The sequence below is a fragment of the Mirounga leonina genome, unplaced genomic scaffold (genome assembly GCF_011800145.1).
Source record: "Mirounga leonina isolate KUSES-001 unplaced genomic scaffold, KU_Mleo_1.0 Mir_115, whole genome shotgun sequence".
NCBI lineage: Eukaryota > Metazoa > Chordata > Mammalia > Carnivora > Phocidae > Mirounga > Mirounga leonina.
Genome location: NW_023270268.1, coordinates 91,071,834 through 91,099,318, shown reverse-complemented (window position 1 = coordinate 91,099,318; position 27,485 = coordinate 91,071,834). Strand labels below are relative to the sequence as shown.

Genomic DNA, 27,485 nt, shown 5'->3' with positions numbered 1-27,485 from the left:
GGACCCTGGGGCAGGGCTTGTATGGAAATCCTGATTCACTGGAGGAAAGGTCAGGGAGAGATGGCTGCTACAAACACATCTCTCTTAGGGGATTTTAAAAGCAGAATGGAATCACAGGGTGTCCCTTGGCAAGGGTGGGACGTGGTCAGGGAGTGAGGAAGGGGAGTGGACTTGATTCACTCCCTTAGTCTGGTGTGGATCTCAGAGAAAGCAGAGCTTTGGAATCGTTGGGATTTGTATACATTCTTGAACTATACCACCATTCTTTCCTAATTCCTGTGTCCCAGAGCCTCTCTCCTCCTGTGCTTCTCAGCCCACACTTAGTAATCTTTCCAAAATCTGGAGAACATTTTTGCTCAACATTATAGAAGATAATACTGAACCTTTAGTTTCATACTACTTATAATTTTTCTTCCAAATCTGATTTCTCCCTTTACTATATAGTGTTTAAACTTAACTGGCTACTTGATAGAATTATACTGATTCAGACTGGCTACTAGATTGGGTCCCCCACAGGATACAGGAAACAGTGTTGTAAGTAGTAAGTTTACTATAAACATAGGTCAACTGAATACTGGGCACATCCCAGGGCCCTCAGGCCAATTCAACCCTCCATCCCAGTACTTGGGAGTTTGGTTTCACTTCACATATCCTAGAACCATTGGCAGTAATAAGTGGCACTGAAATGAACAAAGCTGAGGCTGAATTTAAGTCTCAACTACATCACTTTCTAACTGTGGTGCCTTAGGTTAGTCACTTCTCCAATTCTTAGCTGCCTCCTCAATGAAATGAAGATACTATCTACACCTCATAGGTTTTGCTGATGATTAAATCATATGATGTATAGGATGTATGCAAATATAACTGATACATACTAGATCATCAATAAATAGTGGTTTATTTCATTTCCATGATACAGAAGGGTCATTTGTACAGGAGACTTGAGGGTGCATAACTGAGGTTACTCTTGTTTCTCTAAATATCCTAACAGAATTCCAAGTTCTGAATCATTAATCTTCTAACATTATGAGTAATGATCTTTATACTATATTTACAATCAGATTTTGTAAAAAAAAATAATGAATTATATATCCCCAGTGGTAGAGGCCATCTGCATTAATTCAATAAATACTGATTGATCAATTATTATGCAACAGTCACTCTTCTAAGAGCTAAGGTTGCAGCAGGGAACAAGCCAAAGTGTCCTTGCTCTAGCACCTAGCATGGTGCCTGGTACATAGTAGGCGATCAATATATATTTGTTGAAGTGGACCCAGAGACATTTACAAAACATCACAGAGCATAGGAGTCCTAGATTTCTAGGAACAATCCTAAGGACTGTCTAGATACTCCTATAACTCAGGAGAAGCAGGAGGTTTGATTTATGAAGGGCTAGACCACCCCTCTCTGACTACAGTGGGAGCATCTCCTGCTTTTAGAACCCTGCCCTGATGTGTTTTTCTGACTCTCTCTATGCTCTCAGTATAAGCTGGCACAACCACACAAACTGAGCAGTGAATAATTACTGCCTTATAGACAGATCTTAGAGACTCCTTACAGATGGATCCTAGAGACCTGTTAATATTCCAACACTATTGCCAGGGAGTGGAGCTGGGAATTAAACCAAAAAAACCACAAAAAACAACATACTAAAACGCTTACCAACTTCTCAGAGTTGCATTGTTACCTAAAAGCACTTAGGTACTATTATGCAAATTATACATGCATGATTTCCATAAAAACCAGTCACAAATGTCAATTGATGCTCATTAATATGCAATAAAATTCTCATTTGAAAACTATTAAGAGCCAAGAATGAATTCCACTTGGCTGCCCTCCTTTAATGAGAACTGCTGTGAAGTGCTCTATGCTATTATTCTTCAACAAAACAGTAAGGTGTCATAAAAAATCAAGCTTCAGAAGGTAACAGAAGGACCTGAGAATGATCATTTGACATTTCAGAGGCTAGTTTTGGATAGCTCAAGTTTTATGCTGCTACAGCTAAGACCTCTCCATTTGGCTTCTCAGAACATAGGCTGAGTGAACTCTAGGTTACTACCTCGCAAACAGAGCCGTGGTGATACTGAGCACTCCTTTAAAGGACATTTGTGAGGGTGCCACACAGCTGGAAAAAGGTAAACAAAACTTTGTTTCTGAGGTTCAATCAGTTTGGGAGACTGAATGTTCTCCTCCTCAAAAGAAGTAGAGATCCAAGGCCTTTGGAATTACTGGGGCTCTTCTCTGAAAACCCTCCTGGTCAGAATTTTTATGAGTGAACTTTCATGCTGTGTCTTTAAATTCCTTCAGTTAGACACTGATTTTCTCTAAACTGTTGGTTTAGTGTTGCTGCGTAACCCAGTATACTTGTATGAGAGCAATTCCGGCTCTGTGAGGATAAAGAGATGGAAAATATAAGCCATCAAACTAGACTGTCCCTTCTGCAGCCACTTCCTTAACAAACTGTCCTAAAGTTGGCTTGGAAGCAGGGGGTAGAGAATGGGCTTTTCTAGGTATAGTTTAACACAGTGGTTCTCAAACTTCAGTGTACATCAGAATCATCTAGAGAGCTCCTTAAAAAACAGATTGCTGGCCCCCATCTCCAGAGTTTCTGACTTAGTTGGTCCTGAGAATTTGCATTTCTAGTAAATTCGCAGGTGATGCTGCAGCTGCTGGTGTGGAAATCATACCATGAGAATCGTAGTCCAACTAAAGGAAATACAGGGCTTTCATAAAAGTTTAAATCACACAAACCCTTGAAGTAACCTGTAATTTGTTACTTCAAGCTGCTGTGATGAGGCTCATGTACACATTTATAGATCAAGTCATTTGACTTGTTCACTAGAAATTAATCTCAGAGAAGTACTATTAAGAAATTAGACACTTAAAACAGCACTCATTTTTTTCATTCTTTGAACGATTCTTAAATATTTTTTTGGACATGAGATACTGATGAAAGCTACAGACCCTCTCCTGAGAAACATACAAATATGTAATATTTTACATGTAAAATCATAGGCAGCCCATCAACCACCCCCATAAACCTCAATCATCCCAAGTGAAGAGGCTCATTTCAAACTACAACTCAGCTGAAGCCAGGGATAAAAGAAAGTTTTTGTTTGTTTTTATTGAAGTATAGTTGACAAACAATGTTACATTAGTTTCATGCATACAACATAGTGATTCCACAACTCTATATTCTATGCTCACCACAAGTGTAGCTACAACATTATTACAATACCATTGACTATATACTCTCTATGCAATACCTTTCATTCCCATGATTTCCATAACTGGAAACCTGCACCTCCCACTCCCCATCACCCATTTTGCCTGTCTTCCTACCCACCATCCCTACCCACCCACCCCCCTCAGGTGGTTTCTGTCTTGGTGAGTCTGTTTCTGCTTTTTTTATTTGTTCATTTGTTTTGTTTTAAGTGAAATCGTATGGTATTTGTCTTTCTCTGACTTATTTCACTTAGCAGAATGCCCTCTAGCTCCCTTCATGTTATCACGAATGGCAAGATTCCATTCTTTTCATGGCTGAGTAATATTCCATTGTATAAATATATACATGCACATCTTTTTAATCCATTTATCTATCGATGGACACTTAAGTTGCTTCCATATCTTGGCTATTGTAAATAATTCTGCAATAAACACAGAGGTGCATATATCTTTCTGAATGGGTGTTTTCATTTTCTTTGGGTAAGTACCCAGTAGAGGTATTACTGGATCATATGGTATGTTTATTTATTTTTTAAAAGATTTTATTTATTTTTAATTTTTTGAGGAAACCCTATGCTGTTTTCCACAGTGGTTTCACCAACTTACATTCCCACCAACAGTGCATGAGGGTTCCCTTTTCTCCACGTCCTCACCAATACATGTCATTTCTCATCTTTTTGATACGAGCCATTTTGACTGGTGTGAGGTGATATCTAATTCTAGTTTTGATTTGCAGTTTCCCTGATGATAAGCGATGCTGAGCATCTTTTCATGTGTCTGTTGGTTCTCTATATGTCTTCTTTGGAAAACGTCTAATAAGATCCTCTGCCCATGTTTAAATTGGATTTCTTTTTTTTTTTTTTTTTTTGGTGTTGAGAGAAAAGTTTTTAATTAAGTTTTTCCTTATATTATTCTCATAAATCAAATATTTCTTTGTGGCTACCCACAAATAAAGTGTGGTTCACTAAGATATTAAAGGCTATGACAAACTCTGTCAGCAATTAAAATATTTTTTTTAAAGATTTTATTTATTTATTTGACAGAGAGAGACACAGCGAGAGAGGGAATACAAGCAGGGGGAGCGGGAGAGGGAGAAGCAGGCTTCCCGCTGAGCAGAGAGCCCGATGCGGGGCTCGATCCCAGGACCCTGGGATCATGACCTGAGCCGAAGGCAGATGCTTAACGACTGAGCCACCCAGGCGCCCCAGCAATTAAAATATTTTAATAATCATTTTTAATATGTTTATTCTTTAATACAATAATTTTTCTCATTTAATTAGAATATTATTTTTATTAACATAATTATTGATATAAATGAGTTAAATATCTATTATGTTAGTATTTGTTTTATTTTTCCAGCTTGTTCTATGTTCCTTTTATTGTATTCTTTAACTCTCATTTTCCCATCCATTAGCTTTTTAAAAAAACAGCTCTATTGAGCTACAAATTCCATATAATAAACCGCCAATATTTAAAAGTGTCAATTTGATAACTTTTGACATGTATATACATCTGTAAAACCATTCTTGCATTTAAAATAATGAACAGGTAGTAAAAGTCCCAATTTTGTTCCTTAAAAACAAAGTTGTTTTGGCTATTCTAAATACTGCATATCTCCACATGAATTTTAGAATGAGGTTATCAATTTCTATAAGAAGGGTATCTGGGATTTTGATTAGGATTGCATTATATCTATAGATGAACTCAGGGAAAATCAACATCTTAACAATATTGAGCCTTCTACCCCTTGTCTTAGTCAGCTTAACTGGTACAACAAAATACCATAGACTGGGTGGATTATAAACAACAGAAATTTAGATGCAGAATCTAGTTACAATGTAGCTGTAAAGTGCTGCCTTGTCTTTGCCCCCTGCTCAAAATAAAGCTGTTACCTTTCTAGCCCTGTCCACCATGGTGCTTAGCAGCCAGGGATGCATGGTCTCAGACATGTTTACCAAGTAAAACACTGACTTGAGGGGCGCCTGGGTGGCTCAGTCATTAAGCATCTGCCTTCGGCTCAGGTCATGATCCCAGGGTCCTGGGATCGAGCCCCGCATCGGGCTCCCTGCTCAGTGGGGAGTCTACTTTTCCCTCTCCCACTCCCCCTGCTGTGTTCCCTCTCTCGCTGTGTCTCTCTCTGTCAAATAAATAAATAAAATCTTTAAAAAAATTTTAAAAAAATAAACACTGACTTGATGAATAAAAAAAAAGAAAACAACAGAAATTTATTTCTCATGATCTTGGCTGAAGTCCAAGATCATGGTACAAGCATGGTTGAATTCTAGTGATAGCCCTTTTCCAGTTTACAGATGGCTGACTTGTATCCTCACATGATGGGAAGAGAGTTACCTAGCTCTCTGGCCTCTTCTTATAAGGGCACTAATCCCATTTATATGGGCTCCATCCTCATGACCTAATTATCTTCCAAAGGCCCTGCCTCCAAATATCATCACATTGAGGACTAGATTTCAACAAATGAATTTGAGGGGACATAAATATTCAATTCATATAATCTATGAACAAGGTGTATGTCTCCATTTACTTAGGTTTTCTTTCTCTCAGAAGGGTTTTGTAGTTTTCAACGTATAGCTCTTGCATAATTTTAATCAGATTTATCCCCTAAGTATTTCATATTTTTTAGATTATAAATTTTTTTTACTTTCAATTGTGATTGTTTAACACCATATATCTCCACAATTAATATCTGTATACTGATATTGTATTTTGCAACCATGCTGAACTTATTTAATAGTTCTAGTAGCTCTTTTGTAAATTCCATTGATTTTTCTATATAGATGATCAGGTCACATGCAAATAAAGGTAGTTTTACTTCTTTCTTTCCAAACTTTTCATTTATTAATTTTTTTTTTTTTACCTTATTGTACTGGCTAGGACCTCCAAGACAATGCTGAATAGAATGAGTAAGAGAAGTCATCTTTCTCTTGTTCTTGATCTTAGGGAGAAAGTATTTGGTCTTTTATCATTAAATATAATGCTAGATGCAAGTTTTCCATAGATTCCCTTTATGAGGTTAAGGACGTTCTTTTATTTGTTTGTTTATTTATGGAGATAGAAGTTTATTGCAAGGGAGTAGAGGCAGGACGCAAAGGAGACTGTCTGCCATGAGGCAGTCGGAGTGGGAGCTCTAATTAAGGGGGAGACTGAGGAGGATATGGGAACATATGGAATCTTCCTGTACCTGGTTGTAAGTATCCCATTGGTCAGCTAGGCTTATGGATATTTTGAGGTGGGTTGCCTAATGAGCCTGTTTGTATTCAGCCCAGTGGTCACTGTGGGCTTTTTACTTAGGTTTCCATTGCTCAAACCTGTTGCCTAAAAGTAGCCTCTACATTCCCCTTTGACAGATCAACAACAAATCTTTGGCATTTGGGCGAAGGTCTCATCTTCAGCAGTTGCTTCATGCTGGACAGGGGGCATGCTGTCCCTACTTAAACTTGTCAGTCCCTCAGGGGTTCTGTGCAGTTATAGACCAGAGCATGGTATTATATTAACATGCTGACAGGCAGGGGCGCCTGGGTGGCTCAGTCGTTAAGCGTCTGCCTTCGGCTCAGGTCATGATCCCAGGGTCCTGGGATCGAGCCCCACATCGGGCTCTCTGCTCAGCGGGGAGCCTGCTTCTCCCTCTCCCACTCCCCCTGCTTGTGTTCCCTCTCTCGCTGTGTTTCTGTCAAATAAATAAATAAAATCTTTAAAAAAAACAAAACAAAACATGCTGACAGGCAATGTGAATGAAATTCCCTGATGGCCAGGTCCATGGGATTTAGGGGGAGGGGACCCTCTGATGGTATGGGCTGGGATCCTTGTTGAATCATAAGTTGTATATAGGATTGTTGGATTCACTCAGATGGGTAGGAATGTATTTTGCCTGTAGATCAAGATGGTGGCTGGATCTGCAGGAACAAAGGAAAAAAGTGGGTGGGGGGGGGAGGCTGAAAGAAGCAAGGTGGCTGAGAGTCAGCCAGTGTCAGGAAAGGGTCCCAACTGAGTCCATAATGTGTGTGGATTCACCCTGGATGAGCTTCCACTGCCAACTGCTGCACACGTTGAGAATGGAGACCTCAGGGGGATGGAGTAGGAGAGGAGAGGAAAGGGTCCTTTGCCTTCACAGGCATGGGCAGTCTGACCTGTTCACCCTCAAACCTTTAGACCACATGGGGAGCTGCCCTGGCTAGAGATCTTCAGTTGTCTGAAGGGCTGAAAAGAGAAAGGAGAGAGAGGGAAGGATCCCTCAGAAGGGCAAGAGGGGAAATCCCTCACTCTTCCAGGCAAGGGCAGTCCCGCTGGTTCCCCCCTGGGGTTTTGTATCCTCACCAAGGTATAACCTCTGCCAGAGGCTGTCATTTTCCCAAGGAGTACTGGAGTCAGTCCACTGAGGGAAAGTCCCAAGAAATTCCCAGAGAATTCAAGGAAAGTCCTAGCTGGCAGAGGGTCCCCGTATGGGATCCACCCAATGTGGGGGGACCCGAAGGGGTGAAGACTGGTGGTGTGGGTTGTGAAAGAATTCACCCAAGGCAGAACAAAGGGAACAGAAGTTTACTGAAAACACTGCAAAGAAGCACTGGGCAGGACAGCAAAGGAGAGACTGTCTGCAAGGAAGTTCTCTTCCTAGTTTGCTGAGACTTTCTTTAATAGATGTAGGCTTTCACATTCTCTAATATTTCTTGAATGAACTTTGGTAGTTTTTCTCTTTCAAGGAATCTGTTCATTTTATCTAAGTTGATAGAATTATTTGGATAACGTTTTTGTAATATCTGTAGAATTTATAGTGATGTCACCTCTTTAATTCATAACATTAGTAAATTGTGTCTGCTCTCTTTTCATCCTATCAATCTGGCTAGAGGCTTATTGATTTTATTGATAGTAACAATCAATCAACATTTGCTTTCATTGATCTCTACTGGTTTTTTGTTATCTATTTTATTGATTTCTGCTCTGATATTTATTACTTTCTTGTGCTTACTTTGGGTCTCATTTGCTCTTTTTGTTTTAGTTTCTTAGGATGGAAGCTGAGAATATTAATTTGAGACTTTTCTTCTTACAAACCCTCAAGTACTATAAATTTTCAGCTAAGTACTACTTTTGATCATTTCCAATTTCCCTTTTGATTTCTTCTTTGACTCATGAGCTATTTTGAAGTGTATTATTTAGTTTCCAAATATTTGATGATTTCTGTTATTGATTTCTTAACTAATTCTATTGTGATCAAGAACATACTTTTATGACTTGAATCCTTTTAAATGTACTGAGAATTGTTGTATGGCCTAGAATATGGTCCATCTAAATATTCCGTGTGCACTTGAAAGGAATGAACATTTCGTTGTTGAGAGGAATAGTGCTCTATAAAGATCAATGAGGTCAAGATGATTCTGTTGGCTTCTTCTTCCATATCTTTAATTATTTTCTGTCTTCTTGTTATATCCATTACTGAGAAAAAGTCAATGAAATTTTGAACTAGAGGGGTGCCTGGGTGGTTCAGTTGGTTATGCATCCAACTCTTGATTTGGGCTCAGGTCATGATCTCAGGGTGGTGCGATGGAGCCCCGAGGGCAGCTCTGCTGAGCACGGAGCCTGCTGGAGATTCTCTCTCTTCTTCTCCCTCTTCCCCTCCCCATGCTCACACTCTAAGTAAATAAATACATAAAATTAAAAAAAAAAAAAAGAAAATTTTGGACTACAACTATGAATTTGTCAATTGCTCTTTGAAGTCATACCATTTCTACTTCATGTATTTTGAAGCTCTGTTGTTAGGTGCATAAATGTTTAATATTGTTATGTCTTCTCGATGAATTGACTACCTTATCATTATGAAATGATTTTATCTATAGTAATATTCTTTGCACTGCAATCTATATTTTGATTAGTGTGTTAGCATGGTAAATCTTTTCCATCCTTTAATCTATTGGTGTCATAATATATGAAGTGTGTTTCTTGTACATAGTATATTGGTGGCTTTGCTTTTTTTAAAATCCTATCTTTTTTTTAAATCCTCAACCGTTAGTTAAGGTGTTGAGATCATTTACATCTAAAGTAGTTATTGGTATATTTAAGTTAAATATATTATGTTGCTGTTGTTTTTTATTTATCTCATCTCTTCCTTGTCCCCTTTTTCCTCCTTTTCTGACTTCTCATAGGTGAACTGAATATTTTTATGTTTCCATTTTATCTCTTTATTGGCTTATTAGCTATGTGTCCTTGTTTTATTTTCTTTGTGATTGTTTTTGTGTTTACAGATACATCTTAATTTGTCATAGTCTATCTTCAGATGATACCATATCATTTCACATGTAGTATAACAATATACTTCCATATCTCCATTCTTAGCCTTTGTGCTCATTGTCATGTTTTTTTAAGCATCTGCTTTCTGTTTGGCTTGTTTATCTCTTGGTCTGTGCTACTTATAAACTGGTGAACAACTTGGAAGGAAAATTGCTCAGATTATTGGGCTAATTCTCTGTCTCTTCTTTCCATAATCCGGTCTCTCTCATCAGGCTGTAGAATGTTCTGCTCAGGTTTTCTGACTCTTAGCAGCTGCTTTTTGCTTGGGTTCTTAGCTCCTCCTCACCTGCTACTTAGTAAAAAGTAAATGTCTCAAGGAAAAAGCAATCTAGTATGTGGGACACTCACTGAGTTTCTCTTCTTTATGAGGTCTCAGCTCTCAAGGTCTGGTTGCCTTAGTAGCTCTTTTACAAACTCAACTAAATTTTAAAAATCTAGCTTTTCAGGGTGCCTGGGGGGCTCAGTCAGTTAAGCGTCCGACTTCATTTTGGCTCAGGTCATGATCTCAGGGTCGTGAGATTGAGCCCTGTGCCGGGCTCCACACTCAGCAGGAATCTGCTTGTCCCTCTCCCTCTAATCCTCCTCCCCCAACTTGCTCTCTCTCTCACTCTCTTTCTATCTCTAAAATAAATAAATAAAACATCTTTAAAAATGTCAAAAAAATAAAATAAAATCTAGCTTTTCTAGATGTCCTCTATGGGAGCAGCAGTCTACTACCAGATAATCCATCACAGCCAGATGCTTAATGCCTTGTAATATGTTTAACCTTAAAATCTTTTTTACTGACAAGACCCAACTGTTTAAAGATAATCTTTACAGACACAAATGATAGTGCAAACAGTATAACTACCCTTACTATTAACTATGAGACCAATTAAGATACATTACAGAATTCTTAGGTTATAAAAGACAAACCTATTACAGGGACTGGTTTTACTATCATTATTACTGGTCAGTGTGTATTTGAAAATTAAAAGTTTCTATAAAAGTATGTATTAACACAAAGGCTAATGCTTATTCTACAGGTTTATACGTGTTCAAGCTAAAGTTAAAATTTCTCCTAAGAAATTCATTGCAATAACTTCTATTCTGGTTTTCTTTTCTTTAGTTTTCAGTCTAGGGCATAGAAATCCATTTCAAAGCTATTGAGTAAAAGTTGCAGCATGTGTTATGGGCACCAATAGCAAAATGTCTGCCACAAAACTTCATCATTTCTTTCCCCCTATTTAGCTAACGTTTGCATTCTGAACACAGACTCACAGCTGGGTTTCTAATAAGAACTAGAGATCACAAATTTCTATAAAGTGTCTATAAGCTCATGGGCCCTGGTCACACAGCAGCCTTTATCTGAGGGTTTTAAAATCTCATTTACTTCTTACTATTTGGTTAGTTTGCATTTTGTATTTCACTTGTTTGTACTCACCAGCTTCCCTTCGTGCTTCTCTGCTATTTTTCTCCAGTCCTGGTGTGGTGGGAATCCCACTCCTCTCTGGTCTGGTGGACCAGATTACAGTTTTACATCCAAACAAGAGCAAAACTAAAAATGAAAGCCAAGTAGTGCTGGGAAGTTCACTCCTAAAACGTTTGTTAAAATCATTTGTTTAAAAATGTTCGCATCTGTTGCTTGGCACTGATCCTTAAGCTCCAAGACCCCTACCTTCTTAACTAATTATCCTCATGTCAAGTAATCAGTTGTAGTAGATTGCCTATCTACTCATAAAACTCCCCACACCCAAATCCCTCAAAATAGAGGGGAAACAACTGGGATAGAATCTAAGAACTTTTCTCAATTCCACTATTAAAGAAAAGGCATAAAGAAATAAAGAAAAGGTATAAAAGGGAACATAACAGATATGGTGTTGTGAGAAAGCCTTGTAACAGCCTATTTTCTCTAAACCCCCCCCCCCAACTGATCACACTGCTCCTGCCCCAGACGAAGACTATGTATAATCCACAGTAAGGAATAAATGAGCAAGAGGAACTGTAAACAGTCTGGCCAACCAGAAGCAATAGAGATACAATGCAACCAAGACACTGCAGACCCCGTTTCCCACTGAGTTAATATAATCCACACTTGGCAAGGAGGAGTTCTCACTGCAGGGCTCTCCTGCCTAAAGACACAGGCTCCCTGGGAGAAAGGCGGTGGGAGAGGGGAGAGGAAGACAAAAGAAGAGAGGGAAACAATTGCTATAGGGGAGACTGACAGTGAGAAGTAAAATTGTGTGCATTCCCTTTGACCCAGAAATGCCAGTTTGGGGAATCTTCCTATGAAAATGGAAACCAAGTGTAAGGATGAACGTAAGATGTTTACTGTGCCATAATTTGTGTAAAAAAAAAAAAGCTGGAGTGAAAACTGGAATATCTATCAATACAGAAATAACAGGAAAAATTATGGAACTTCTACAAAGAAATATTAAGTAGCTATTAAAAATAAGAAATTGGATCAATTAAATTTATATATGTAGAATAATGTACATAACAAATAAAATGAAACAAATAACAGAGTAAATGGTATTATATGATCTCATTTACATATGAAATAGAAAATAACTACATATTTGTTTGAACATAGAAAAGGAGTGAAGGGGGGGTGCCTGGGTGGCTCAGTTGGTTAAGCGACTGCCTTCGGCTCAGGTCATGATCCTGGAGTCCCGGGATCGAGTCCCGCATCGGGCTCCCTGCTCGGCGGGGAGTCTGCTTCTCCCTCTGACCCTCCTCCCTCTCATGCTCTCTGTCTCTCATTCTCTCTGTCTCAGATAAATAAATAAAATCTTTAAAAAAAAAAAGAAAAGGAGTGAAGGAATTCACACTTAACTTTTAATAGTGGTTTTGTCAGGAAGATGGAGGGGGAGAGGAGGTGGAGATTAGTAACATTTTCTTTATAGACTACTGTCTTACTAGACTTGTTACAATGAGTGTGTACTGCTTTTATAATTTAAAAATGTAATAAATTTAAAATATAAAAAGGATTTATTGACTTTATAATTACAAGTAATGCCAGACCCCAGAGTTCAGTGGGGTGTGTAGTTCTCTGGCATTTGCTTTAAATTGATTCTGGTGGGTAGAGGTAAATAGTAACTTCTGCTCTCTGAGAGAGGCCTCACCTTGTGTCCCCCAACAACAGCCAATTAAAGCACAGACTTGATAGTACCCCTGGAGAAAGCCGGTGGCTGTGAAATGAAAACTATAGGTACCTCTCCAAAGCCTCAGCCACAGAGCTTCCCAAGGGGCTGCCTGAGCCAGTGAGCAGCCAGCAGAGGCATGGATGAGAATAGAACAGTCTTTTGTCTGGAAAAATCCCACTACTCCAACTCCTGACAACTTTTCTTGGCTCCTGTTCCATACTTCAGAGATGAGATGCACAAGTCTGGCCCAGCCTCCACAGGGATAAACATTAAACTCTGTGGGAAAGATGCTGCCGCCCAGTTTTGAAGTCTGTGTTAGCACTTCGGTGGAAGATTCTTTGAGGACCACTGGCAGTTGGTTGTGGGCCTTCCAATTGTTACCCACAGGATAGAATTAAGTCCCTGGAGGAGTGATACTTGGCTCAGTATTTGCATTTAATTTCATGCTGATAGAAGCTTCCAGATCTTTTGAGGGGTAATAGATATATGATATTCAATAATAAAGAAAATAATGTGCAGAAGCTAGCAGCCTGTGAAGAATTAACTTTTTCGATCACTCATTCATCTTTCAACATCTTTTCTCTTCTTGTACAATCCTACTGTCCTCCACCCATGCCTCTTCTTCTGCCTACTTAACCTCTTTAATAGATTTTTTATTCAATGTTTTCCCAATTATCATAGAAATGCTAGAGTGATCATGGAAAATATGGTTACATTTTTTTAAAAAGTAATCATGTATAATCCTACTGCTGACAATATTTTGGAATAGTTTCTTTTTGTCTTTATACTTACTTTTTCTTTTTAATTATTTAAATTCAATTTAGTTAATATATACTATATTATTAGTTTCAGGGTTAGAATTTAATGATTCATCAGTTGCATATAACACCCCATGCTCATTATATCCTTATGCCCTCCTTAATGCCCATCACCCACTTACCCCATCCCCCCGTCCACCTCCCCTCCAGCAACCGTTTGTTTCCTAGAGTTCAGCCTCTCTTATGGTTTGCCTCCCTCTCTATTTTCATCTTATTTTATTTTTCCTTCCTTTTTAAAGCAGGTCTGTGTTTGTGTAGCTTCACAAGTATAGATGAATATCTCACGTATATACCTAATATTACAAAAAAATATGAGAGAATATGTGGAAGTGGAAAAGAGGTTTGGCCAGCACGTTGCTGTTGTTATCTGCACAGTTGTGGTGTGGCTATGTGTTCTGGTGTGTCAAGCTGGTATTCATATTCCTCAGACTAATGTGACAGCAGCCTTTATATCTCAGCCCTGCTTTTCTCCTAACGTCTGCCTCGGAAGTCAGCAATATTTGCGTATAAAGATCCCCTTGGGTAGTTATTTGATCTTCTTTCATCCCAGTTTTTCACTTGCAGATAATTGGGTACCTAGGATCCCAGCAGGCCACTATTCTCTTCCCTTCCCTGTCTCTTGATAGTACCGTTTCTGCTCCCTCTTTATTGGATCTTCTGGGTTTATCCTAACAGTATCCAAAAGCAGGCAGGCATCATCACCAGCCTGGGCACAATTAGAGAATCATCAAAATGCCCATTTGGAAAAGACACTCAATTAAGCATGCATTCTGTTCAACATGTTCAGAGTAAATACTACAGCTAATGGGGCCTTTGGGAGGCTCTACTTCATGCAGAAAACCAGGAATATATCAGATTAGAGGCAAGAAGGGCCTTGTTGGCCTGGAGTCTTGCTTGACCAATACTTTAGACCCTTACCACACCGTCAGTCCAGGCCACATCTGCAGGCCCTTATCATTTCCCTAGTTAAGACATCTGATTCTGTCTTCTCTCTCAAGGTCTCCCCAGTTACCCTCGCAGAATCAGGATGGACAGCTGGCAGTGCCAACTGATGTCTGACATTCCAGCATAGACAGATGGCAGTGGGAAAGCCCAGAGCACTCTTTCCTGGGTGTTCCCATTGTCACTCTGGAACAGGTGCCCATGGCAGCAAGAGAGCAATTTCAACCAACAAAACCCCGGGCAGAACCTTGAAGTTTCTCTAAGAGGCCCTCCCATGCTCTTCCTTGTCCTCATACCAAGAAATCACTTCTCTCCATCAGAACGCCAGAACTTTCTGCTAATCTCTATCTATGCAAAGCTCCTCACTGCAGCACTGAAAACTGAATTCCTCAGAGCTATGCTTCTACAGTGACCTCTCCCTTATCACAAACATCATAAAGTACAGAGGCTGATAGGCTTAGCACCCCTATCTCCCTCCCTATTTTCATGATGAGCTAAAAAGGAAACATCCTGGGGGCACTTTTGAATAGGAACTTGCAATATGAAGGGAGAACACAGGTGGAAGGGGGCCAGGCAGTTCAGCCTATAGGCTATCAATCTGCATGACCTCTGCCTTCTACTGCCAGTTGCCTGTCTGGTCACTGCCCAGTAGCCCGGTCAAAGCAGGCCTGAGTTCTGCAGTGATGATCTGACAGCCTCACTGCTGGGTCCTCTGTTGCCTGGCAACCCACATCTGAAGTACACTGACCCAGATTTGGGTTCAGGTATTAAAGGGGTACTCAGACCCTCTCAACACCGCCCCCCTCCGCCCCACGAGGCAAAGTGGCCATGGAGAAGAGCAGAGGATGCAGCATACAGCCTATGAATATAATTTGACTTGGCACATTCTGACTATATGTGGGGCAAGAAGGTAGTTGGTGATACCTGTTTCTGGTCAATCCTAGGAGTATATTGAATGAATCTACCCTCCCTGTCATTTACCTCCTTTAGAATAGACTGCACATCTCTAGATTGGACTGGACACAGCAAAATGTTCTGGAAGCGCCTCGGACATAAACAGACCTCAAGGCCTTGCTTGGGTTGGACACACCTCCCAGGAATTGCTCAAATTTTGACCCAGTCTCTGGTCAAAAGTTACACGGTTCCCTACAACAAACAGACTAAAGTCCACACTCTTGTGTTCTCAACAAGCTGGCCTATAGCTCTCCTGCTTTATCTCCGATTGCAAACCTGCCCTGGCCTGACCCTCCCCACCTCTTCACCTCACTCAAGCCACACCAGCACTCTGGCTCTGACTCGCACACCAAGCACTGGCTCAAGTTACTCTCTTCCAGGGAATGAATGCTCTTCCACACTACAGCTGCCAGTCAAAGCACCACACCTCCTCCTGAGCTCTACTCAAAAGACTCTTCTTCCTTGGAGGAAAATAACAATCCCTCCTGAAATAGCTAGTTCTCTGCTCTCCACCTGGAAACCCTGGCTAGCCTCCACGCCTTCCCCACAGTTTCATAACAGGTGTGATAATTATAGCACTCAGTATAGCTGTCATATATAAGCCCTGTCTACATCAGTGTCAAAGGGACTATGTCTTTTATAGGCTGGTTCCTTCATGCTTCTATCTGGAATGAATGCATCCCACCTTCATTAATTCTTCCTCACTCTAACAGGTTCTTTCACACAATCCCCTCTGGATTCCACCTTTAGCAGTGCTCTATTAACAATAGAAATGGATTTTTTTCAATCCATTTTCCTCAACACACACCATCTTTCTCTTGATCCAGACACTACTAATGCCCATTTTTCTGTGTGCTCATCCTCCCCCACCGCTGCAAAGCAGGGTACGCTGCAAGGTGGGGTTCAATAACATGGGATATTCTCTGGCTGTATCATCTATCTCTGCCTGAGTACCTCATGATTATGACAAGTGCCTCAGAAAAACACCTTGAGAAGTCTAGATGGAAACCAATGCCCCATGGAAACACATAAATATTTTACCAGGCTCTGAACAAGACTCTTGCTCATAAATATTTAAACTCCTTGATAGCATAATGTTCAGTGGCTAATTAGAGTCAACTTGTCCTGGGGTGGGGAGCTGAGAGGAGGAAGGGAATACAACAATACAATACAACAGCAATGGCAGCAGGCATTCTACAGAGCCCCTTTGAAGGATCTAAAAACACTGAAAACGCTCCTGAGGTCTCCGCAGTTTGCACAGACATTCATTTTCCAAGTGCGCTCCCTCTGGAGTTGGAGGTAGGTCAGTGCCCAGTGGAGCTGTCTAGGGAAGGCACTCGCTGGGCTGCAGGCAGCCTGCTACTGCAGTCACAGCCCCCTTAACCCTGCCAAACGTCTCTCAGCACTGGCGGCACGAAGAAGATTTTCAAATAAAGTACACAGGACTCAAAATGAGGCAGACCCTGTAAGAATGATCATGGCAGCTTTGCTTAAAATAGCCCCAAACTGGAAACAACCCAAGTGCCCATCAGTAAGAGAATGGATAAGCATATGGTATAGATAGTAATATGAAGGAATATTATCTTGGAATAAAAAGAAATGAACAACTGATATACTTAATAACATGGATGAATCTTAAAACGTCATGTTGAGCAAAAAGAAGTCAAATGTAAAAGTCCATCAGTGTGAATGCATTTATATGGATGTTTAAGAATGCAAAATGAATCTATGATGATACGGATTGCTTATGGATGGTGGGGATGACCAGAAAGGGGCATGAGGGAAATTTCTGGGATTGAATTTTTTTTATATCTTGTTTGGAATGTGGATTTGTCAAAACTGGTGGAGCTCCTAGCATAGGATTCAGCTTTGCAATGCTGTGAGGGGGGTGCCTGGGTGGCTCAGTTGGTTAAGCGTTTGCCTTCGGCTCAGGTCATGATCCCAGGATCCTGCTCAGTGGGGAGACTGCTTCTCCCTCTCCTCTCCATTCGTGCTCTCTGTCACTATCTCTGTCTCTCTCTCTCAAATAAATAAATAAAATCTTTTAAAAAAGAAGCACTGTGAGGATAAAAGAGGCCACTGATCTCCAGGATCATCATTTACCCATAAAGTATTGATTGACCTGAATTACCTAAAAGGACTTCTAGTATTTTACCAAGGGTTCTGCAACCTTTATGGGAGTTAATGCCTTGTTTGTGTCATTTAATTATCTAATTAATTCAACATTTATTAATTGCTTATAATATGCCAAACAGGAACATAGCCATGAACACAACAAAAAAATTCTTGTCCTTATGGAGCTGATATTTAAGTGGGGGGATATTGGACATTAACAAAGAAACAGTTATACTATATAATGCCAGGCAATGATAAAGCAATGAAGAAATAAAGCAGGGTCAGAGGGCGGGGAGTGACAAAGGCCTGATTTGGATCAGGTGGTCAGGGAAGGCCTGATCAAGGAGGTCACATCTGAAAAGAGACCTGAATGAATTGAGGACAGAAGCAGTGCAAGTATCTGAAGGAAGAGTGTCCTGGCAGAAGGAAGAACAAGAGAGGGGAGAGTAACAGAATATGGTCAAACAGGTCAGATTGCATAAGGCTTTGAAAGGTAAACCCTGGAAGAGAGTTGGATTTTATTCAAAGTGTGAAAGGAACCATTAGAGAGTGTTAAGCAGGGAAGTAATATAATCCAACTGATGTTTTAAGAATGGGGAAAAGGAGGAAATTAAGAGATTTGCCTAATTCTTAGGGAAAAGTCAGAATAAGATCCAGATTTTTTTCCCCTTCAAAATCTTAATATCCTTCACACATCTATTTCTTTTTTTTTTTTAAGATTTTATTTACTTATTTTAGAGAGAGAGAGAGTGCACAAGTGGGGAGGGGCAGAGGGAGAGGGAGAAGGAGAGAGACTCTCAAGCAGACTCCTTGCTGAGCAAGGAGCCCAACTTGGGGCTCGATCTCATGACCCTGAGATCATGAGCTGAGCTGAAACCAAGAGTCAGACACTTCACTGACTGCACCACCCACGCGCCCCCACACATCTATTTCTTAACCACCTTCTGATTCAAGTTCTGTCTGGGACCAGATCACATATTTCTGGATTTCAAACTCTGATTTTCATTAACAAGTTTATATCTTAAGATAGTTATAAGTTTATAAACAGTGAGGTAGGTAATTTTTCTGTATGTTGGAAATTTTTTCATAATAAATTGTTGGAGATAAGAAAAAGAGAGGTAGGGATTTGCATCCTTTATTGGGCAAAATTAATCAGCAACTAAATATGAATGTTATAATTCTCAACACCTTTCTGCAAAATAAAGGTTCTGATTTTTAACTAAATATGGAACATTCCTTCCAACTTTCAAATCCAACTTCTCTGCCCAAGTCAGTCCATGTTCCACTGTCTCTGTGGCAAGTCAGAGCCTTGGTGCTTCTTTCTTCTCTTCCCCACTGCCCCTAATGATTCTGAAAACCTACAAGGGAGTGCAATTAAATGTGAATTTGTGGGGTGGGAAGGTAGACTCCTTCAACCCCACCTGGAAATGCCCTTATGTTCAGACAACACAAAAGGAAATATTAAAATCCTCAACAGGAAACAAATTGTAAGCATCTATTGTCCTCCCCAGAGAATCTCTTTCCTTCAATCATTATTTTCCCACTCTTTTGAGAGCCTTCTAGGCTGGAAGTCTGTGGCTTCATCCCATTCACCCCTTAGATCCCCCTAGGCCACAACTCTGCTTTCACTAGACTTGATGTTCTCTATCCCCAGGCTACCATAACTCTGCCTCTGACCAGGCTCTGACGTTATTGAGGAAGAGGGGGAAGCTAAAAGCTGGTGGTAGAAGAGAAGGGGAAATACTGGGAGCACTCCAGAGACAATGGTGGCCCTGAGGTAGAATTAGGCTGCCAAAATGGAGACCAGAGTGCCCCCCACCCCCACACTTCCACAACTGTAACTCAAGTAAAGCCTGCCAACCCATTTTATTCTACAGACTCAAACGGACTTGCTGCTACCTAGCTTGCAGAAAGGCCTTCTGTGCTGAATATCGCCACTGATGGAGAAAAATTAATTTTCCTTTGCAGGCCCTGCTGCCTAACACAACTATTCAACAATTTTCCCAGCCTTTAACCCCTCCCCGAAAATCTTTCGCTTTCACCTAGGGATGCAATAATTTAATGTTATCCTCTATATCCTGGCTTAAAGGACTCTACCAAGAAAGACATTTCATTACAGGTTAGGATATAATTTGCCTGCTGTTCATGCATGCTTGTACCTAGAAAACCAACAAAGGAAAGAGTAAGCGCATGCCATGACCTCTCCCCCCACAGATGGCTACTCTGAAATGTTAACAAAACTCAACTTTCAAAACAAGGTTGATCTTCGGCAGTAGCACGCGTATACTTAGATATACACCATTCAAACATCGAGTTCTAACTAGTGGCCTCTAGGTAAGTTGGAAACGGGTGCTTGCTGGGGTACAAGGATGCTGCAGTTCCCGGGCGGTTCTCCTCCGCCCAGAACAAGGCAGTTTGACAGGCAATGAAACTTTCTCTGTTCGGGACCTCACACTCGCGGTGAGGGAGCCCATCCTCCCGACCAGCCACCCTGCACCCTGGGGTGGACGTGCCCCTGCAAAGCGGATTTGGGGACAAGCTCGGTGTGGAGGCTGTGGAAAACCGCTCCGGGCTCTCTCAATTTCAGCAGTCTGTCTGTCGCTCATTGAACAGAACAGCCACAGCCCCCGCCGCCCACCGAGTACCAGTACCCTCCCCTCTCCTCTCAGGAAATTGCCAGCGGCACTCCTGGTGAGCGATCCCGGGCTCGCCTCCCGCTCCGAAGATAGTTTCTTAACCGTTTCCGAAGAAACCGCCCAGATTCTGGAAGGGAGAGAAAGCCGTGCCCCCTTTCCACTTTCCGCATGTAAGTGTTTGATGTTTTGTGGATACATAGTGTCCACAGAGAGGTCCTACAAAATCCCGAATTTGGGATCCTCGAGGGCGCGCTGCTCACCTCACCAGGTCTCCGACCGCCGAGAAGCGCCAAGCCCGCATCTGGCGGCGGGACGCCCGCGGTCCCCAGGTCTCTCGCGGGTTCGCGGGGCTGGAAAGGCCCGGGAGGGAGGGGGCCAGGGCCAGGGCCAGGGCCAGGGCAGACGGCCGCGCCCATCGCCGCGCCGGGGGCCGGGCGTGGAGGCGGCGGGACGGCGGCGCCGGCCTCTGCGGTCTGCGCGGGGCGCGCGCTGCCCTCCCCGGCCGCCTCCCGCCGGGCGCTCCGGGGCCGCGCCTCCCGCCCCTCCCCTAGCACCGCCCCGCGTGGCGCGCCGGCCCCCGCGCTCAGCCCGGGAGGCCCGCACGCAGAAGACGCGCGGACCCGCACGCGCCACGCGTCGCGCTCTCCGCCTACCCCGCGGCTGCAGGGGCAGCCCCGCCTCCGGCCGCCGGGCTCCGAGACCCTCCGCCCGCGGGACGCTTGCCCGCGGGGCCCAAACCGGCCAGGAACAGGCTGGAAGGATTCCACGCGAAAGTTCCTTTCTTGTTTCTGGGGCGCAGTCACCAAGTAGTGTTCTTATTTTATGCTCTCTAGGTTTTTTAAATTCTTTACGTCGAGTTTGTACTTATTTTATAATCAGAAAGACAAGGGCGTTACTTTTTCCAGGAATGCTGAAAGGAAACCACAAACGAGATGTCCATCCATTCAAAGATGGGTGAGCCTCTGTGTTTAAGACACCCTGAAGAAGTCATAGGGTGGGAGATCTGGAAAGGGTCTCGGGAATCTGTTTAGACTTTTCATATTTCCATTTATTCTGTTTTAAAATCTCAGACGTATTTATGCCGGGTGGGAAATGCCACATGTTTACGAGTGCCTGGAGGAAACCCCTGGCTGGCCAGGGGGGTAAGGGAGGAAAGCCAGCTGGGGCTGCTCCCCGACGGTGGTGACATTTTTAGATGCCTCGTACACGAAGTTACTTACCCAGAGTTCTTTTTCACAGGAAGGGTTCTACCCAGGGGGAAAATAAGAGGGAAAACGGATAGCCAAGGGTTATATCTCAAGGCAGTTGGGCAAAAAGCTGGATTGCCCGAGAGCAAGAATTATTTCTGAGATTTTGTTCAGGATTCTTTGCAGAGTTCTCATTCTATAGCTCCAGATGCTTTCATTTGGAACTTGAAGAAACTGAGGAGGACCCATTAGATCTTCCTCCTTGTGTGTTGCTATAGTTAAGAAGGCTTTTGGGTTCATATTTTCCTTAGGACAGACGACTTCAGAGAGCAGAACTAGATCTTAGGTTCTGTAGTCCTACATTGAGGATTTGACTTTCTGATCTCTGTGGGGCTTTTGTTTTACCTCAGAATTTCTCTTTGCTTTTAGCTCATCTTTCTCACCATTCCCTCTACATTCTGCAAGATGTTGAAATCTTTCTGTGAATGTGGCTCCCACCTCCAATCCCAGCGTTCTCTTTCTCAGAGTGGAGTATTCCCAACCCCTCACCTGCCAGGCACAGAAGGTTTTCCATCTTCCTGCCCTATTTACCTCAGATAGGTTTCTGGAATCTTTCCCCTCTTCTGCATTCCCACATTGGTGCTCTTGTCAGACTTTTATTACCTTGGGCTGAATCATTTTAATGGTTTCCTAACTGGCTTTTTTTGCCTCCTGTCTCTCCTCACCCCCAACACAGACCTAAGAATGCCACTCTCCTGATAAAACATTCCTCCTACCTTTACCTGCCCCCCACCCCCAACACACAAACTTGGAGTAACTCCCCTCTGCAATTGGAATATAAATTACTTTCACAATTGTGAACGAGCTTCCTACCTTCTGTCCACTCAACACTTGCGTTCCAGTTACACTAAACTGGGTCAGTTGCTATTCTTTGAATGACCCCTGGGTTTTTAATGCCCCTGTTTATTTTGCTCACTCTCCCCTTATCCCGGATTTCCCTTTATCCCCGTCGTTGCCAGTTGAATTTCTCCCAAGCCTTCAAGATCCAACCCAAATGCCTTCTACTTTAATGAAGTTCTTCCAGATCTTCCCAGTCAGATCTGTGAGATCAATTAATGTCTCTCCCAGCTCTCTGTGTTTCTGTCCCAGCACTAAGTTCAACTGTATGTTACAGCTGGTTGTGTCCTCCTGTCTGCTCACTGTCAGGGCCTGCAAGGCAAGGTATATTTCTGACTCATCTTCAGCCCTCATGGCAATTGGCCACACACACATTTTAAAATAAATAACTATTCTTTGGTTGTATATAAACTGTGTGCTTATTGTAAAAGTTCAAGTACATAAAAGTATAAGGAAGGAAATAAACTCCCACACCCTGAAATAACCACTGTCAGTATTTCAGTGATCATATATTCATGCATCTCTTTATGCATATATCCATTTATGTATGCCCACGTGGAATCACTTCATGTGTGCTTCTTTCAGACACACTCTTTTTTTAATCTTTTCTTACCTGACTCTCCCCCTCACTACTCTCCCTCACCCTCAACTATCTAAAAAGTTAAGCATGCAAACATAACTTCATATATATATACAGTTGTTTTTGTTTTTTATTTATTTTACAAAATGAGGTATTGCAGTATATACACTTCTCTGCTTCTTGCTTTTCTCATGAAATAATAAGTCTTAAAAATCCTTTCAATGCAACTAGTATTGCTTTAATTCATTTATTTTAGGGGATGCATAATGTTTTAGATATACCAAAATTTATTCACAGGTTCTTCTATTCATGGCAAATTCTTTTTTTAAAAAATTGCCACTGCCATGAATGTTTCAGTAAACATCCTTATATGTATGCCTAAATGCCTTGGTACTTTGATTTCTGAAGGGTTAATTCCTAGGTATGAGATTGGTCTATTTAAAATGTCAACAGGTTGCCTTCTAAAAGGTTGTAACGATTGCCTCTGTATAACTTTAGCCATTTTGACAAGCAAATAGAGGTAGTTTGTTGTTCTTTGTGTTTCTCTGATTACTGGTGAAGCTATTCTTTTTCCCCTTTGAATTTCTGTCCTGTAATTGCTTATTTATATACTTCATTCATTTTCCTTCTTGAGTTACTGTCTTCTTCTTTTCAAAGTATAAGCATTTCTTATACATTACAGATAGTAACTCTTTAATATGTTGTATGTGTTGCGTGTACTTTCCCCAATCTCTTATCTTTTAACTTCGGGAATTTAAAAAATCAACCACAACTTATTCAAGTTGACATCAAGTTAATTTCACATGCCTTATGATTACAGACAATACATTGCTTAGGAAACGAAACCAGATTTTGCAATATCTTCAGAAACCAATCTTCTATTTCAGTATTTCACGATTTATTCAAGAATTTGACATATCATCCTACTCCTTAATGCCATACTTAGTCACTATAAATCTACTTTTCCCCTTTCACAAATGTACTTGTATTTATATTATAGCACAAATTTTCTGTATATTATTATCTGGCAGAGTCACATTAAATAGACTATTTTGATAATCAAATTTGTGGTTAACAAAATGTTAACACATTTAGTGGTTATCATTTTTTTTTCTGCCCCAAATTCACTCCTTTGGGGAAATGCTTCCTGCTATCCCTCCCATGCAATTCTAGAGGTCTGCCAATCTTAGAACCCCACCCTTTGACCAAAGCAATGTCATAACCCATACTAGAACAGATAGACTCCCTGTTGCAGGAATTTGAATCTTGAATTTTAGGTTGGCATTGTCTTAAAATGATTGTCCTTAATTCTGGGCACTAAAATCCTCAGATCTACTCTGTTGCTTTTAATTTTATATATTTAATTATTTTCTTAGTGGTTGCTCTGGACATTGTAATTAACATCTGAACTTAATCTATTTGGAGTGCTACCAACTTAATTTTCATAGCATACAAAATTTTGTTCCAATATAGCATCATTCCCTCCTCTCTCCTTGGTGCTATTATTTTCACACAAATATTATTTGTTTTTATACATTATAAACCATCAACACAGTTTTATAATTAATTATTGCTTTATGTGGTTGTCTTTTAAAGAGTTACAAATGTCTTACATATGGGGCACCTGGGTGGCTCAGTTCGTTAAGCATCTGCCTTCGGCTCAGGTCATGATCTCAGGGTCCTGGGATGGAGCCCCACATCCAGCTCCCTGCTTAGCAGGAAGTCTGCTTCTCCCTCTCCATCTGCTCATGCTTGCTTTCTCTCTCTGTTTCAAATAAATCAAATCTTTAAAAAAATCTTTAAAAAAGAGTTAACGTTTATACTGTTTTATACATTTACCTATGAAGTTAAGTTTACCAATGCTCTTTATTTCTTCATGTGGATTCTGGGTACTGTCTAGTATCCTTTTATTTTAGCCTTCAGGACTCCCTTTAGCATTTGTTGTGGGGCAGGTCTGCAAGCCACAAAATCTTTGGTTTTGTTTTCTTGGAATGACTGAATTTCTCCTTCACTTTTGAAGGACATGATTGCTAGATACAGAATTCTTGCTTGACAGTATTTCCTTTCAGCCCTTTGAATGTGTCATCCCACTGCCTTCTAACTTCCATAGTTTCCAATGGAAAGTCATCTGTTAATCTTGTTGAGGCTTCTTTGTATTTGAAGAACCATTTTTCTCTTTCTGCTTTAAAGAGTCTGCTTTTCTACAGTTTGACTATGATGTGTTCTGGTATGGATTGTTTTGTGCTTATTGTACTTAGAGTGTGTTGAGCTTCTTGAATGTGTAGATTAATGCTTTTCATCAAATTTGGGAAGTTTTACGCCATTATTTCTTCAAATATTGTTTTTGCCTTTCCCTTCTTTTCTTCTTCTTCTGAGATTCCCATTATGCTTGTGTTGGTACACTTGATGGTATCATACAAAGTCTTTGAAACTTTGTTCATTTTTTATTCTTCTTTTTGTTCTTCAGACTGGATTATTTCAATTGATCTATCTTCAAGTTTGCAGATTCTTTCTTCTACCTGTGAAACCTGTTCAGCTCCTCTAGTAAATTTGTCATTTCAATATTTATAATTTTCAACTCTGGAACTTCTACATGGTTCTTTTTTTTTATAATTTCTTTATTCATATTCTCTATTTTGTGAGACATTGTTCTCATTCTTTCTTTTAATTCTTTATGTACAATTTCCTTTGATTCTTTGAACATATTTATGATAGCTGGCTTAAAAACTTTGTCTAGTAAGTTCAAAATCTGGGCTTCCTTAGGAACAGTTTCTATTGACTGCCTTTTCTACCCTTGTGTATGTGCCACACTTTCCTATTTCTGTGTGTGTCTCATAATTTCTTTGTTGAAAAATAGGGCACTTTAAATTATATAGTGACAACTCTGTAAATCTGATTTCCTTCACCAACTTCAAGGTTTGTTGTTGTTTATTTCTTGTTATTTTGTGTTGTAGCTACTGCTGTTGTTTGTTTGCTTGTTTAGTGACTTTCTTGGATGTATTTTGTGAAGTCTGTGTTCTTTGTCCTGTGCTGCCACCTAAGTTTCTGCTCAGTTAGCTTAGTAGTCAGCTAATGATTGAACAGAGATTTCCTTAAATGCTTTGAAACAATAAGTTTCCCATCCTTTGCCAAAGAGTTGTGTGTTTGTGTGTGTGTGTGTGTCAAGACTTTAATGCTCCAGCAGTTTACAACTGTGATTTAGCCTTCACCTCCTGCTTTTCAGAGCCACCAGGTCATCCAGAGGTGAAAGATTGGGGTCTTTTCAGGTCTTTTCAGGGTATGCACACTGCTCTCCATATATATTTGGCCTTCCACATCTCCAGAAACATGTCTGAACTTTTTAAATCCCCCTATGAACATCTCATTCTCCAGATTTTTCTTTTAAGTTTTTTTGGCCGGCTTCTTGTATTCCCCAACTCATACTGCAGTGTCAAGAGGCTGTGATATTAAAAAATTGTCACTGAATGTTTTTGACAAACACCCTGGAGATAGAGCTTCTCTCAGTGATCAAGGTCTGAGTCAGGTCAGATAAAGATAATCCCTGTGAATGAAGCTTTTCCTGGGAGCTACCAGATAGTCACATAATAACAAGTCTGTTTGGATGGGGCTTTTGGGAGAGCTCCAACTTCATTATGCTCTCTCCAGTGGCTGCTAGACTGCTGCTTTCCACAGCTACCATAGTTATAAGGCTGTTGGTTTTTCAGTCTACTGCAGAACTATGGTGAGGCAAATAGGAATAGGACAAGTTAAAATGCCAGAAAGCTTATTGTTCTTATCAAGATTCAGCCATTTTATTTGAATAAATATTCTTCAGATTGTTTCAGGCTTTTGATTAATTTCTACAGTTCTGAAAAAGTTTATTTTGATCATTTTTTGTTGTTGTTGTTTTATAAAGGTGTGTTGTGTGTGGCAAGACTTTTGTTCTTGTTGTTTTATAAAGTGTGGATTTTTGGAGGTCCTCTTCTGCTATTCTGGAAGTGTTTCTCCCATTCTAGTTAAATTATTACTAGATATTTTATAGTTTTGTCACTATTTTGAGGGGAATAGTTTCCCCATTTACATAGTTGGCTTATATGGAGAAAATAATAGGTTTAAGAAATTTATTCGGTATCTAGTCATCTTACCCAACTGTGATTTAACTCCATTATGTTTTTTAATAGAGTCTGTTGAAAATTCTAGATAAACAATCATATCAAAAACAAAAAATTTAATATTTTCACAGTATTTAAAATAATTTAACATTTTTTTTTCTCATCTTATCGCATTTTCCAAGATCTACAAAACGATGGTGAACAACAATGATGGAAAATTTCTCTTATCATGACTGATTTTAACAGAAATGGCTTAATAACTTCCATGTTTAGAATAATTGATGTGGTTTTTATTGAATAATTTTATCATATTTAACACCTTTCTTCTCTAACAGTGAATGTTGAATTAAACTGAACTTTCAGTTCACAAGGTTTGGGGGAACTTTTTTTTTTTTTTAAGATTTTATTTATTTATTTGACGGAGAAGACACAGCGAGAGAGGGAACACAAGCAGGGGGAGTGGGAGAGGGAAAGCAGGCTTCCTGCTGAGCAGGGAGCCTGATGTGGGGCTCGAACCCAGGACCCTGGGATCATGACCTGAGCCAAAGGCAGACACTAAACGACTGAGCCACCCAGGTGCCCCAAGTTTGGGGGAACTTTTAAATTTAAGTCTTAACA

At 40.6% G+C, this 27,485-nt stretch overlaps 1 protein-coding gene and 1 non-coding gene across 2 annotated transcripts in view; one reads left to right on the top strand and one right to left on the bottom strand.

The window, feature by feature from the left end:
* Nucleotides 1-20,433, bottom strand: part of GPR156 (G protein-coupled receptor 156) — an 83,627-nt gene extending 63,194 nt beyond the window's left edge. Inside the window, exon 1 of the mRNA XM_035000082.1 lies at nt 20,373-20,433. The gene's annotated coding sequence lies outside the window, so the exon portion shown is untranslated. The remainder of the gene's footprint in view (nt 1-20,372) is intronic.
* Nucleotides 5,044-5,174, top strand: LOC118007195. The gene has a single exon (XR_004678323.1). It is a non-coding gene; the product is annotated as a small nucleolar RNA SNORA63 (small nucleolar RNA).
* Nucleotides 20,434-27,485: the final 7,052 nt, after the last annotated feature.